This window comes from Lepus europaeus, chromosome 20 (assembly GCF_033115175.1).
Source record: "Lepus europaeus isolate LE1 chromosome 20, mLepTim1.pri, whole genome shotgun sequence".
In the NCBI taxonomy this organism is placed as follows: Eukaryota; Metazoa; Chordata; class Mammalia; order Lagomorpha; family Leporidae; genus Lepus; species Lepus europaeus.
The window spans coordinates 14,502,425-14,514,728 of record NC_084846.1 but is presented as its reverse complement, the minus strand read 5'-3'; the positions used below and the strand labels follow the sequence as shown (position 1 = coordinate 14,514,728).

General features: G+C 54.7%; 1 pseudogene; it reads left to right on the top strand.

Moving 5' to 3' along the window:
• Positions 1–2,027: 2,027 nt before the first annotated feature.
• LOC133749335 (E3 ubiquitin-protein ligase TRIM33-like) lies at positions 2,028–4,453 on the top strand (annotated as a pseudogene).
• The last annotated feature ends 7,851 nt before the right edge of the window (positions 4,454–12,304 follow it).

The window sequence follows — 12,304 nt, the reverse complement described above, 5'->3', positions numbered from 1 at the left end:
AGCCCTGCTCCCCTCCTCACCCTCTAGGGATGGCCCAGCTCCTCTCCTTGCCCTACAGGGCCAGGCCCTGCTCCCCTCTTTACCTTCTAGGGACGGTCCCACTCCCCTACTTGCACTCAAGTGCGGACCTGCTCCCCTCGTTGCCCTCCAGGGCCTGGCCTTGATCTCCTGAGGTGCAGGCCATGCTGCCCTCCAGGGCCAGGTCCTGCTCCATTCTTCACCCTCCATAGCTAGGACCTGCTCCCCTCATGCTCAGCGCTGGGCACTCTCCAGGGCCAGGCACAGCTCCCCTCCTTGTCCTCCAGGGCCAGGCCCTACTTCACTGAGGCAAGGTCCTAGACACCCTCCAAGGCTAGGCCCTGCTCCCCTCCTTGCCCTCCAGGGCCAGGCCTCGTTCTCCTCTTGCCCTCCATGGCCAGGCCCCACTCCACTCAAGCAGGGCCCCCCAGTGCCTGACCCTGCTCCCCACCTCACCCTCCAGGGCCCACCCCACTCCCCTCTCCATTCTCCAGGATTGGGCCTGATCTCCTGAGGCACAGCCTCGCTGCCCTCCAGGGCCGGGCCCTGCTGCCTCCTTGCCCTCCAGGGCCAGGCCCTGGTCCCCTCCTCACACCCCAGGGCTGGCTCTGCTCCACTCCTTACATTGCATGGCCAGGCCCACTTTTCTCCTCGCCCTCCAGAGCCAGGCCCTACTCCCCTCAGGTACAGCACTGGCCACCCTCCAGGACCAGGCCCTGTTCCCCTGGTCACACTGCAGGGCCAGGCCCTGCTCCCCTCCCTGCCCTCCCAGGCCAGGGCCCACTACACACAAGCAGGACCGTGGCCACCTTCCAGGGCCCAGCCCTGCTTCCCTCCCCACACTCTAGGCCTGGCCCTGCTCCCATACTCGTACTCCAGTGTGGGCCTGCTCCCCTCCTTGCCTTCCCGGGACCTGCCCTGCTCCCCTCCTCACCCTCCATGGCTGGGTCCCGTTCCCCTCCTTGCCCTCCAGGGCCGGGCCCTGCTCCCTCTCCATCCTCCGTTGCCAAGCTGTGCTCTCCTCCTTCCTTCCAGGGCTGGGCCCTTTTCCCACCTCACTCTCCAGGGCTGGGCCTCGCTCCCCTCCTCACCATCCTGGGTCGGGCCCTGCTCCCCTCCTCACCCTCCTGGGCCGGGCTCTGCTCCCCTCCATGCCCTCAAAGGCCAAGCCATGCAACCCTCCTCACCCTTCGTGGCCGGCCTTACTGCCCTTCTTGCACTCCTGGGCCGGCTACGCTCCCTTCCTTGCACTCCAGGTCCAGGCCTCGCTCCCCTCCTCACACCCCAGGGCTGGCCATTCTCTGCTCCTTATACTCCATGGCAAGGCCAATCTCCTCCTTGCCCTCCAGAGTCAGGCCCTGCTCCCCTCAGACGCAGTACTGGCCAGCCTCTTGTGCCTGGCCCTGCTCTCCTGTCACCCTCCAAGGCCAGGACTCACTCCCCTCCTGGCCCTCCAGGACCAGGCCCTGCTCCCCTCAGGTGCTACACTGGGCACCCTCAAGGGCAGGCCCTGATCCTTTCTTTGCCTTCCAGGGCCTACCTGCTCCCTTCTCCATCCTCCAATGCCAGGCCCTGCTCAGCCTCCAGAGCCGGCCATGATCCCCTTCTAGACCTCCAAGGCAGGCCCTGCTCCCCTCAGGCATGGCCCTTGCCACCCTCCAGGGCCTGCCCCTCTCCCCTCTCCATCCCCCAAGGCCAGACATTGCTGCCTCAGGCAAGTCATGGCCACTTTCCATGACCCAGCCCTGCTCCCCTCCTCACCCTCTAGGGATGGCCCAGCTCCCCTTCTTGCCCTCCAGTGCTGGGCCCTGCTCTCCTCCTCACCCTCCAGGGCTGTCACCGCTCCCCTCCTTGCCCTCCAGGACTAAGCACTGCTCCCCTCCTTGCCCTCCAGTACTGGCACTGCTCCACTCCTCACACTCCATGTCCAGACCCACTCCCCTCCTCGCCCTGCAGAACCAGGCCCCACCTCCCTCAGTTGAGGCCCTGACAACCCTCCAGGGCTGGCCATGCTCCCCTCCTTGCCCTCCAAGACCAAGTACAACTCCCCTCAGCAGGAAGAAACCACAGATGTAAACATATGTGTTCCCAGCATCAGAGCCTCCCAATTTATAGAGCAAACGCTGCTGAACCTAAAAAAGAGAGGCAAAGTCCAGGACAGTAACTGTAGGACAGTTAACCCCTCACATTCAAAAAGGGACAGAAAATCAACCAGGAGGCAGTGGAGTCCAGCTGCCTCCTGGATCAGCGGAGCCGAGGGACCTCTGCGGAACACCAGCTCCCACAGCTGCATTCTCCATGGTAGATCACAGGGTGGGGCGAGTGGCAATAGATCCTCAAACACTGAACTCACATGGAGTGTCTTTTCAGATGACAACGCAATAAAACCAGAAATAAATGGCAGGAAAAACTTAGGGAACCACATGAATGCATGGATATTAAACAGCTTTCTCAGGAACAGCCATTGCATCAAGGAAGAAATTAAGATGGAAATTAAAAATGTTCTGGAGACAAATGGAAATGGAAACCAGAGGACACTGAAAAGTGCTACCAAGAGGAGGGTTTGTGAGGATCAACATCTGCATCAGGGAGCAGGAGCGCTCGCTGGTTGCTTGCTCTGCTTCAGATGCTTTTGGCTGCCTTCCTTGTGCACCAGGGGCCAAGCTGAGGCATGGAGGGGAGGAAGGGGAGAGAGAAGGGGAAGGGGGAGAAGGAGTGGAGGAGAGGAAGAAGAGGTAGGAGGGAAGAAGGGGAGGAAGGAAGAGAGGGAGGGAAGGACAGCAGGGCCTGAGTGCTGAGTGCAGTGGAGGGGGACAAAGACATAGACGATGATGTGCTTCTGGACACTGGCGCTGTGACTCCACAGAGCCTGCAGAGCCTGTGTGAGGCGGAGCCCGCGCTCCTGCCTCACTCTTCTGCTGGTGCAGAGCCCAGGCGCAGCTCAGCGCGCCCAGCCAGCAGCAGGTTGGCGTAAGCTGGTGCCCAGACAGACCCTGTGGACCTTTGTTTTGTGAGAGACGTGTCCGAAGTGCCTCGCAGTTCTGATGAGAAATCAGACCTGAGATAGTAGTGAAGACGGTGCAGGGGAAGTTGGCTTCTGTGTAGGATGTGGAGAGTGGCTCTGTAAGACCCGCATGGAAGCCCTTCAGAGTAAACTTCACTAAAGATGGCGTGATCGGGAAAGAAAGATGTCTCAGAGTCTGCTGAGACATCTGGCCAGCGCCTTTCCTGTTCTGTACACAAAGAGTGGTGGACACCTTTCCATGAAACTCATGACATACTGATATAGAGAGACTGCCAGCTATTGGAGCACAAAGAACATAGGTTTCAGTTTTTGGAAGAAATTTTCCAAAATTGGAAAGGTGTAATTGAGAATTTCCTGGCAGAGCTTCTTGAGAAGATGTTCCTTTCACAGCTACTCAGCTACAGAATAGAAGAGAATAAATAAATAAGACTAACAAATGAATAGAGCAGGAACCTACACTGTCCGCATTCACCTTTATCAATGAAATTAACAAGAAAGGAAAATCTCTTACAGCAGCTAGGGAATGTTACAAAAGAAAGACAGATGAAGTTACTACAGCAGCAGAGTGACATCACAGGCCTACCCCAGCAGAGCAAGCATGTTCTGAACTTCACCAATTGGGCAATGGCTAGTGGCAGTGGCACAGCACTGCTGTACGGCAGGAGACTGATTTCTCCCCAGCATTTTGAAAGCAAAATGTGATCCTGTCCCTGCAAGTAATGGAGACATACATTTCCATTGTGATACCATTTTCTGGGCTATGAATGTGGTTAATTCGGGTAATCTTGTAATAGAAAGTAAGCCATCTCCTGGTTACACCCCTAATGTAACTGGGCCAAGTTCTTCCAGGGACAATCGACATCAATGAAACTCATGGACAGATTAATTTAGCACAGCTTCAACTTCAGCAATGCAATGATTGTGTGCACAGACACACCAGCAGTTGTAACAGATGAGGCTGCAGCAACCAACAGCACCTGTATCAACTACAACAACACAGCAGCACCCTAGATAAACAGTCCCTCACATGTTACAACAGCCTGCAAGATTGATCAGTGTGAAATCAACGCAGAGAAGCAACATGAACTGTGGCGGATTTCAAACCCATCAGATGACATTGACTCAGAATGCTGTCCGAATATGAGAGAGACCCAGGCACAGCAGCCCTCAATATTCCATGATGCAGTCACACCTTCCAAAGCAGCACTCGAACCCAGGGCCTACTGGACCCTTTCCTGTCATTCCAGTACACAACACCACAATCAGTCCCACAACATCTGCTATAGCAACTATGGAAGTCTCAGCAGCCCATCTGTTACAGCAATAGAGCTAATACCCTCAGTTTCCAATCCAGAAAACCTTCCATCACTGCCAGATATTCCACCCATCCATGTGGAAGATGTTGGCTAAGTAGATGCATCTTCTCGGGCAGTCACCTACCCCACAAACTACAATCCATCATTTCTTTTTATTTTATTTTTTCCATTTTGGAGAGAGGGAGGGGACAGAGAAAGCCTTTAATCTACTAGTTCTCTCACCAAATCCCTATGGCAGCCAGGGGCAGGTCAGGCCAAAGTCAGGAACTCCATCCAGGTCTCCTATGTGGATGGCAGGGATCCAAATACTTGAGCCATCACCTGCTGCCTCTCAGGGTGTGCATTAGTAGGAAGCTGGAATTGGGAGCAGCACCAGGAGGTGAGCCCAGGCTCATGTGCAATGAAGGTGGTATGGTAGTATCTTTACTGCTGTGCAAAATGCCCTCACTTCTGTGGGCAACACTTGTGAGTCTAAAATGTTTATAATTTTCAATAATCTTTGAGAAGAAGTTACTTTTCTTTTTTAAAGATTTTATTTATTTATTTATTTCAGAGGTAGAGTTGCAGACAGTGTGAGGGAGAAGCAGAGAGAAAGGCCTTCCATCTGCTGGTTCCCTCCCCAAATGGCTGCAGGAGCTGAGCTGAGCTGATCAAAGCCAGGAGTCAGGAGTTTCCTCCAGGTCTCCCATGCAGGTGCAGGGGCCCATGCACTTGGGCCATTTTCTACTGCTGCCCCAGGCCAAAGCAAAGAGCTGGATTGAAAGATGAGCAGCTGGGACTAGAACCGGCGCCCATATAGGATGCCAGCGCCACAGCACAGCCCCAGAAGTTAACTTTCTGGAAGATCCCATAGCTATAAAAAAAAGCTCTGCACATATTACAAGATTTCTGAGAAATAATGGAAAGGAACTACCAATGACAACAGTGAAATGAAGGATTTCATTTCAAAACTAAGGGCTTCAAACATGAATTTCAGGTAGTACACTAGATAAAATTATAAATGTGAGAGATTATAAGAACAGAAACTGAAATTGTTCATTGTTATTACCAGAACAACTTCAAAAAGATCACTTTAATCACACTTTAAGACAGATTTAGGGGACCAGCAATGTGGCGTGGTGGGTTACGCCACCACCTGCAGTGCCAGCATCCCATATGGGCACTGGTTTGAGACTCTGCTGCTCCACTTCAGATACAGCTCTCTGCTATGGCCTGGGAAAGCAGCAGAAGATGGTCCAAGTCCTTGGGCTCCTGCACCCTCATGGGAGACCTGGAAGAATCTCCTGGCTCCTAGCTTCAGATTGGCACAGCTCTGGCCATTGTGGCCAACTGGGGGAGTGAACCAGTGGAGGGAAGACCTCTCTCTCTCTCTCTCTCTCTCTCTCTCTCTCTGTCTCTCCTTCTCTCTCCGTGTAACTCTGACTTTCAAATAAATAAATCAATCTTAAAAAAAAACAGACTTAGTCTGGTAAAGCAAGGAGATAGAGTTCAGTATCAGGAAATTTCACTTTAATAAGACAAAACTCAGAAAGGGACATGGTAACTGAATGGAAAGGTTTGCAGAAATCTATCATGAAAGAAGGACTAGACCAGCCTGTGTCACTAATATTAGAATTTCTTTCTATCAGTGGGTAAAAATAAAAAAAAATTATAACAAAGATTAAGTTTTCCACACTGAGATCATATTCACTAATCAGACCAGATTCAGGACATATAGATTCCTCATCTCTGGGTAGGTTCAAATATGGAACCAAAAAGAAAATCTTCTGCTTTGGAAGGGCCTATCAGTTTTTACTCCCATTAGAGCTGCCAAATGTACTGTATTTATGGAATACATCCTATAAGGATTTTGTTCTAGGTCCTGTATGGACTTTGACAGGATGCCATAAAGTGTTATTTATTTAGATTTTGTAAAGAAAATTACAGAAATATCACACAGGTATTTGTGTTTCAGTAACTGGTGCTTAAATCAATTAAATGATGTCATCAATTGAGTGACATACTCTACAGATAAAAGACTAGACAACTTTTTACAGTTTCTGCTCTAGTTTTGACTGAATGAAGAACAATGGCAGGGGGTGAGGAGGATGCTAAGAGTTAGAAGTAAATGTTTTCCATATTCAAAGAAAGGAAACAAAAAGACTGTTTTGACCAGTGTCTTCATTCATGACAAATAAACACCATTAGTTAAAATACATCAAATCTACACACACACTTTGAAACCAGCCAGTTAGCACCCTTGCTTTTATTTATTTATTTATTTATTTATTTTGACAGGCAGAGTGGACAGTGAGAGAGAGAGACAGAAAGAAAGGTCTTCCTTTTTGCCGTTGGTTCACCCTCCAATGGCCGCCGCGGTAGGCGCGCTGCGGCCGGCGCACCGCGCTGATCCGATGGCAGGAGCCAGGTGCTTCTCCTGGTCTCCCATGGGGTGCAGGGCCCAAGGACTTGGGCCATCCTCCACTGCACTCCCTGGCCACAGCAGAGAGCTGGCCTGGAAGAGGGACAACCAGGACAGGACCGGTGCCCCGACCGGGACTAGAACCCGGTGTGCTGGCTCCGCTTGGCGGAGGATTAGCCTATTGAGCCGCGGCGCTGACTAACACCCTTGCTTTTGAAAGTTAGAATATGACTGATAATCCCAATCTCCTGAAAGCCAGTTAGTGTGGGTTCCAGGCAACACCCAGTCAGCCACTGTCCCACACCAATGACCATGATTCTTAAAATCAGCTAGTCAATACAGGCCTTACTACCATGAACAAGTAAGGTCAAAGTCCTCCAAAAACATGCCTCTCGTACAAGTCCATCAATCTCCAAACAACCAGGATTTCCAAAACCTTATGGAAAATTAGCTCTGGGTTTGCAGTCACATTTTACAAGTATAGCAATCTTTTGTGGGAAAATACTGTTTGTGTGTGTGTGTGTGTGTGTGTGAGGTGCCAAGTTAATGCACTGTTAGTTTACAGGATTCTTTTCTCAAGGGTTCAGCCAAATTTCAGGTAGGGGTGAGTTTGCATTCATGAGTAACAGACACTCTTTTGTGACTACTAAATTATAATGGACACTTTTAAATTCTCTCAGTAGTTGCTATTATCCACTTGTGCATATTTTGCCATAAAATGCAAGGGTAGGGATGAGCATTTGGCACAATGGTTGAGCTGCTGCTTGGTATGCCCATGTTAGAGTTCCAGCCCTGTTCCAGATTCCATCTTCCTGCTAATACGCACCCAGGAAAGCAGCAGGTAATAGCACACATATTTGCTTCCCGGCCACCTATGTGAGATGCCCAGATTAAAATCTAGACTCCTAGCTTTGGCCTTGCCCAGTCCTTGCTATTGATGGTATTTGAGGAATAAAACTTCTCTGTTTCTTTTTCTGTATCTCTGCTCTTCAAATAAATGAAAATAATTAATTTTTAAGTGCAAAAGCAAATTTTATGAAAAATTTTCTGAACAGTGGACATTTACTAAATAAGGAAAAATTATCTCTTGAACCTCTTTGTGTGTTATGCATTTGTTAATTCAGTTATGAAAATGATGAGGGTAAGATATTAACCAGCTTATATAAGCTATGATCTTCAACAAGGATAAAGACAAAAATGTTTTTCTGAAGAAAAATTCAGATAAATATAGATGTGGTAGCCTTCCACATCTATATTCAGTTCTTCAGCTCAATTGAATGAATGTAGTACTACTGAAAATATCTGATGATTCTAAAAATTTGAGAAAATTTTCAAAGGTAAGATTGAAGCTTCAAAATACTGATTTTAAATACTATTATAATTATTTTCAAAGATATAAATGTCTCAACTTTATATAGTATAAAAATGGCTGTCTTATCCATATTCTAATAATACTCCTCAACCATCATTGGATATCATTTCTATTACACTGAAGTAGTTGTTTTCAAATTATACCCTTTAGGGGTCAGTGCTGTGGTGCAGCGGCCAGCATCCCATATGGGCACCAGCTCCAGTATAGGCTGCTCTATTTCTCATTCAGCTCCCTGTTAATTCACCTTAGAAAGCAGCGCAAGATGGCCCAAGTCCTTGGGACTCTTCACCCACGTGGGAGACCCAGAAAGAATTCTAGGCTACTTGCTTCAAACCAGCCCAGTTCCAGCTGTTTCAACCATTTGGGGAGTAAACCAGTGGATGGGAGATTCGCTTTCTCTCTCTCTCTCTCTGATTCTGACTTTCAAAAAGTAAGTCTTTAAAAATCCTGGAAGAGGAGAAACCGGGACAGAATCTGGTGCCCTGACCGGGACTAGAACCCGGTGTGCCCGGTGTGCCGGCGTCGCAAGGCAGAGGATTAGCCTAGTGAGCCGCGGCGCCGGCTGAAAACTCTTTAGCTTTAAAAAACTCTTTAATGTGTTAAAGAAAAATTATGGAATATTGTATCGTTTTAAGTGTCCCACCGGGCAGGTGCGACCCAGACCAGATCCGGGGCAGAAGCACTTACCGTCCTCCAGAGACCAGGGCGCCTGGTGGGGACCAAGGTGGCGGTGACCAGCGAGTGCGAGGCAGCCACCAGGAGCCCGAAGCCGACGGGCAGCAGGCTGCGCACGGGCAGCAGGGCACAGGACACGAAGGTGACCAACAGCAGCTACCAGACCCCCTGCTCGGCGGCTGCCCGCCCCGCCGCCGCGCCCGCGGAGCCCCCGCGGGGCCGCCCAGCGCGAAGGGGCAGCAGAGCAGCGCGAAGGTGAGGCTGAACAGCAGCGCCAGCTGGCCGACCTGCTGCAGCTGGGGCACCTGCAGGGGGCGCACGTAGGTGACCACGAGCAGCGCCAGGAAGAGGACGCAGTGCACCGGGTGCGAGCCCTTGGCCAGGCCGGGCGCGGGCCCCGGCGCGCCTTGCAGCTCGGCCAGCGCCAGCGCGCCGACCAGCAGGCTGAGCACAGCCAGCGCCTTCAGCGTGGCCGCCTGCTCCAGCCGCAGAGTGTAGCAGCGGCACAGCGCCTCCAGCTCGGGGCACGCGAACTCCTCGCCGTACGCCCGCAGCCCGCGCCGGCCGCCCGGCCCGGCCGCCCTCTTGGCGCCCCCGGGCTCGCCCGCGCCGCCGCCTCCGCCGCGCGGCGCCCCCGCCGTCTCAGCGCCATGCAGCGGCCGCCGCCGCGGGCGCGCCCCTCGCCGGCCCGGGGCACCGGGGCGCGCGGGCGGAGTTGGGGCGCCGGCTGCCCAGCGCGCGCCCCGAGCGCGTCCTTTCCCGCCCGCCGCGCCTGCGCACTGGCGCCCGCCCGCACCCCGGCCGCGGGGCTGGGCGGCGGCCGCGCTGCGACAGCAGGGCCCGGGAGCCGCGGTCCGGGGCGCGCCCCGCCTGGGCGGCCGGCGTCCCCGCCCGCCGGGAGGGCCTCGTGACCTGCGGGCACCTGCCTAGCCCCGCAGGGCCTCACTTTCTCCGCCCTTACGCAGCGGAGCCCGCCCCCTCGGCGTCTTTTGGGACCTTAAAAAAGCCGAAATCCTCGAAATCGCCCAGGGAGGGGGGCGTGACCCCCCACCAGCGCGTCCCCTCCCACAGTGAGACCCGGCCGGTGCCGGACTGCGGACCCAGGGCGCGGCAGGAGAGCGGGCCTGGGGACGCCCGGGGCTTGGCGGAGGCCGGCGGCCCCTCGGCACGCACGCGGGACCCTCCACGTGGTTGTTCCCCTGGGCGCCTGCACACCGCTTGCGCAGGTGCAGGGCGAAGTCGAATTAGCGCAGCCTGAGGAGGGGGCGGGCTGTGGGGTCGCTCCTCGGGCTGCGCCAAGGAGTTGTGTCCCCGCGTGCGGGGAGGAAGGGGCGGGGGGGCGTAGGGGACGGGTTGCGCACCCAGCGTCTCGGTGGGCGCCCTCTGGCCGGTCCCGTGTACCGTGAGCATCCGAGTAACCGTGGGCGTGGAGGCGGCAAGAACAACCCGCCCGTCGTCGTCCCTCAGATGGACCACGACCTGGGGATCCCCTGAATTCTCGGAGACACGGGTGTATTTTAGGGGCCCCCAGAGGCCCAGTGACGCTCCGGTGACAGCCACGGCCTGGGGCTGTTAGATGGGCGTGAGGATAAGAAATGCAGCAGTAGGCAGAACCACGTGAAACCGCCTTTGTAAAAAGTCCAAGGCAGCCCGCATCCACCGCCAGGGTCCACCCCAGTGCCCAGGGCACGCGCTGGGTCCCACGCAGAGCCCACGGCAGCTCCCGGTGAAGGCGCGGGTCTGCGCTGGCTGACCAGCTGGCTCCTCCCGAGGCACGGCCTCCCCTGCACGGGCACCCACCCACGCAGCTCCCTGCTGCTTGCGGCCCCCACCTTCCCGCAGGCTCACCCGCACCCCTCCGCAGCCGTTTTCTTTTCCTCGTGGCGTCTCTGATCACTGGAAGGAGGCCTGGCTGGTCATGGTTTGTCGCTCTGTCCTCATCGTGTGCTGCCTTCCTCCTCTCCAGAGCACAGCGAAATCGCCCAGAGTCTTCCTCCGAAGAACCGGGCATCAGGATCCTGCCTGTGATTCAATGCTGTGTGTTCATGGCCTCGGGATTTTACGAAAGCAAAGCTGGGTAATAGCCAAAACAGACCAAGCGGCGTTCAAATGAAGGCAGCGTGACAAAGCTCACATGCATAGAGCCCTGTTGCACCTGCCTGGGCCCTCAGGGCCCCCCACATTCAGTAAGTATCTTTACAGCATTGACTGCTGTCTGGGAGACTGCTGGGCTTCCGAGTATCTTCAGGTTCGGATGGCAAAGGGTTTGCTGCTGGGCATAGCATCTGGGCATGGCCGCCCCATCCCAGGACGGCACCCAGGGCTGGCGGTGGGCCCCATGTGGCGTTCTCCGTCATCCTCATGCCTCTGGTCCCACCGGCCCCAAAGGGGTATCTTAGAAAGCAGATTTGGGCGCCTTGTTTGTCAATGAAGTAGATACCCAAGCCTCGGAAGTCCCTCCAAATGGGCCCAGAGCAGGGGGCCCCTCCCTCAACCCCCTGTTGTTCAACCCCGGAGGGCGAGAGCCTGTCAGAGGTTGAATTGCCCCCCCCCCCAAGTTCTCAAGTGCTGGAGACATGGCTTAGTCTGGAAGCAGGGTCATTGCAGATGGGATTGGAAAAGATGGGCTGTTCTGGGGAGGGGCGGGGCCCCCTGCAATGCAACTGGTGCAGCCGGGGAAATGTTCACAGGAACTCGGAGCGCACCAGGAGGGGAGGACGCTGGGTGAAGTCGCAGAGAGGCAGGGGGAGAGGCCAGCACCAGACCCTCCGGAGAAAACAGCCCTGGGACTCCCTGAGCTGGGAGCCCCAGCCTCCAGCACTGGGAGGCAGGACATGTCTGTGGCTTAAGCCTCCCCCAGTGAATACTTTGTCCACCTGCGGGATGTTCCCTAGGAAAGGCCGCCCTTTTGGGGAGCACCTGCCACCCCCTAAGAGGGCAGCAAAGGGGGCACTTGTGGGTGTGTCTGCAGGGATGGGCACAGGGCTGCCTCCTCACGCCAGCACATGCCGGCTCTCCATAGAAACAAGTTCGTGGGGCATGTTGGGCTGGCTCCTTCCCACCGTGGCCCCTCCTGCCTTGGCCTCGCTGGAGACGCGGGCAGGGCTCAGGCAGCAGTGATGCCGCCGCCCGCATCCCTGGCCTTTCACCATGTGCAAACCTCTCCTGTGCATCTTTGCTCTGGAGCCTCCTGACTGCCAAGGGCCCGGAACTTCTCCGGAAACTGAATGAATTTCCCAGATTGCAAGGGTGCTGTAGGGCGGGCTCAGCTCCTCTGACCCAAGTCCAGCTCACAGCCATTACAAGAGGGTCAGGTGGTGTCGGGGCTGGAGGTACGGAGCCCTGAGCTGCTTTGCTGTGCTGGTGTCTCGGCACCACCCTTCCTGGCTGTGTGACTGCATAAGCTGCCACCCTTCTCTGTGCTGTATCTCTTAGCATCTTGCTCCCAGGATGCGTGGGGCCCATGTGCACCCACAGTCTGCGCTTTGTGCACATGA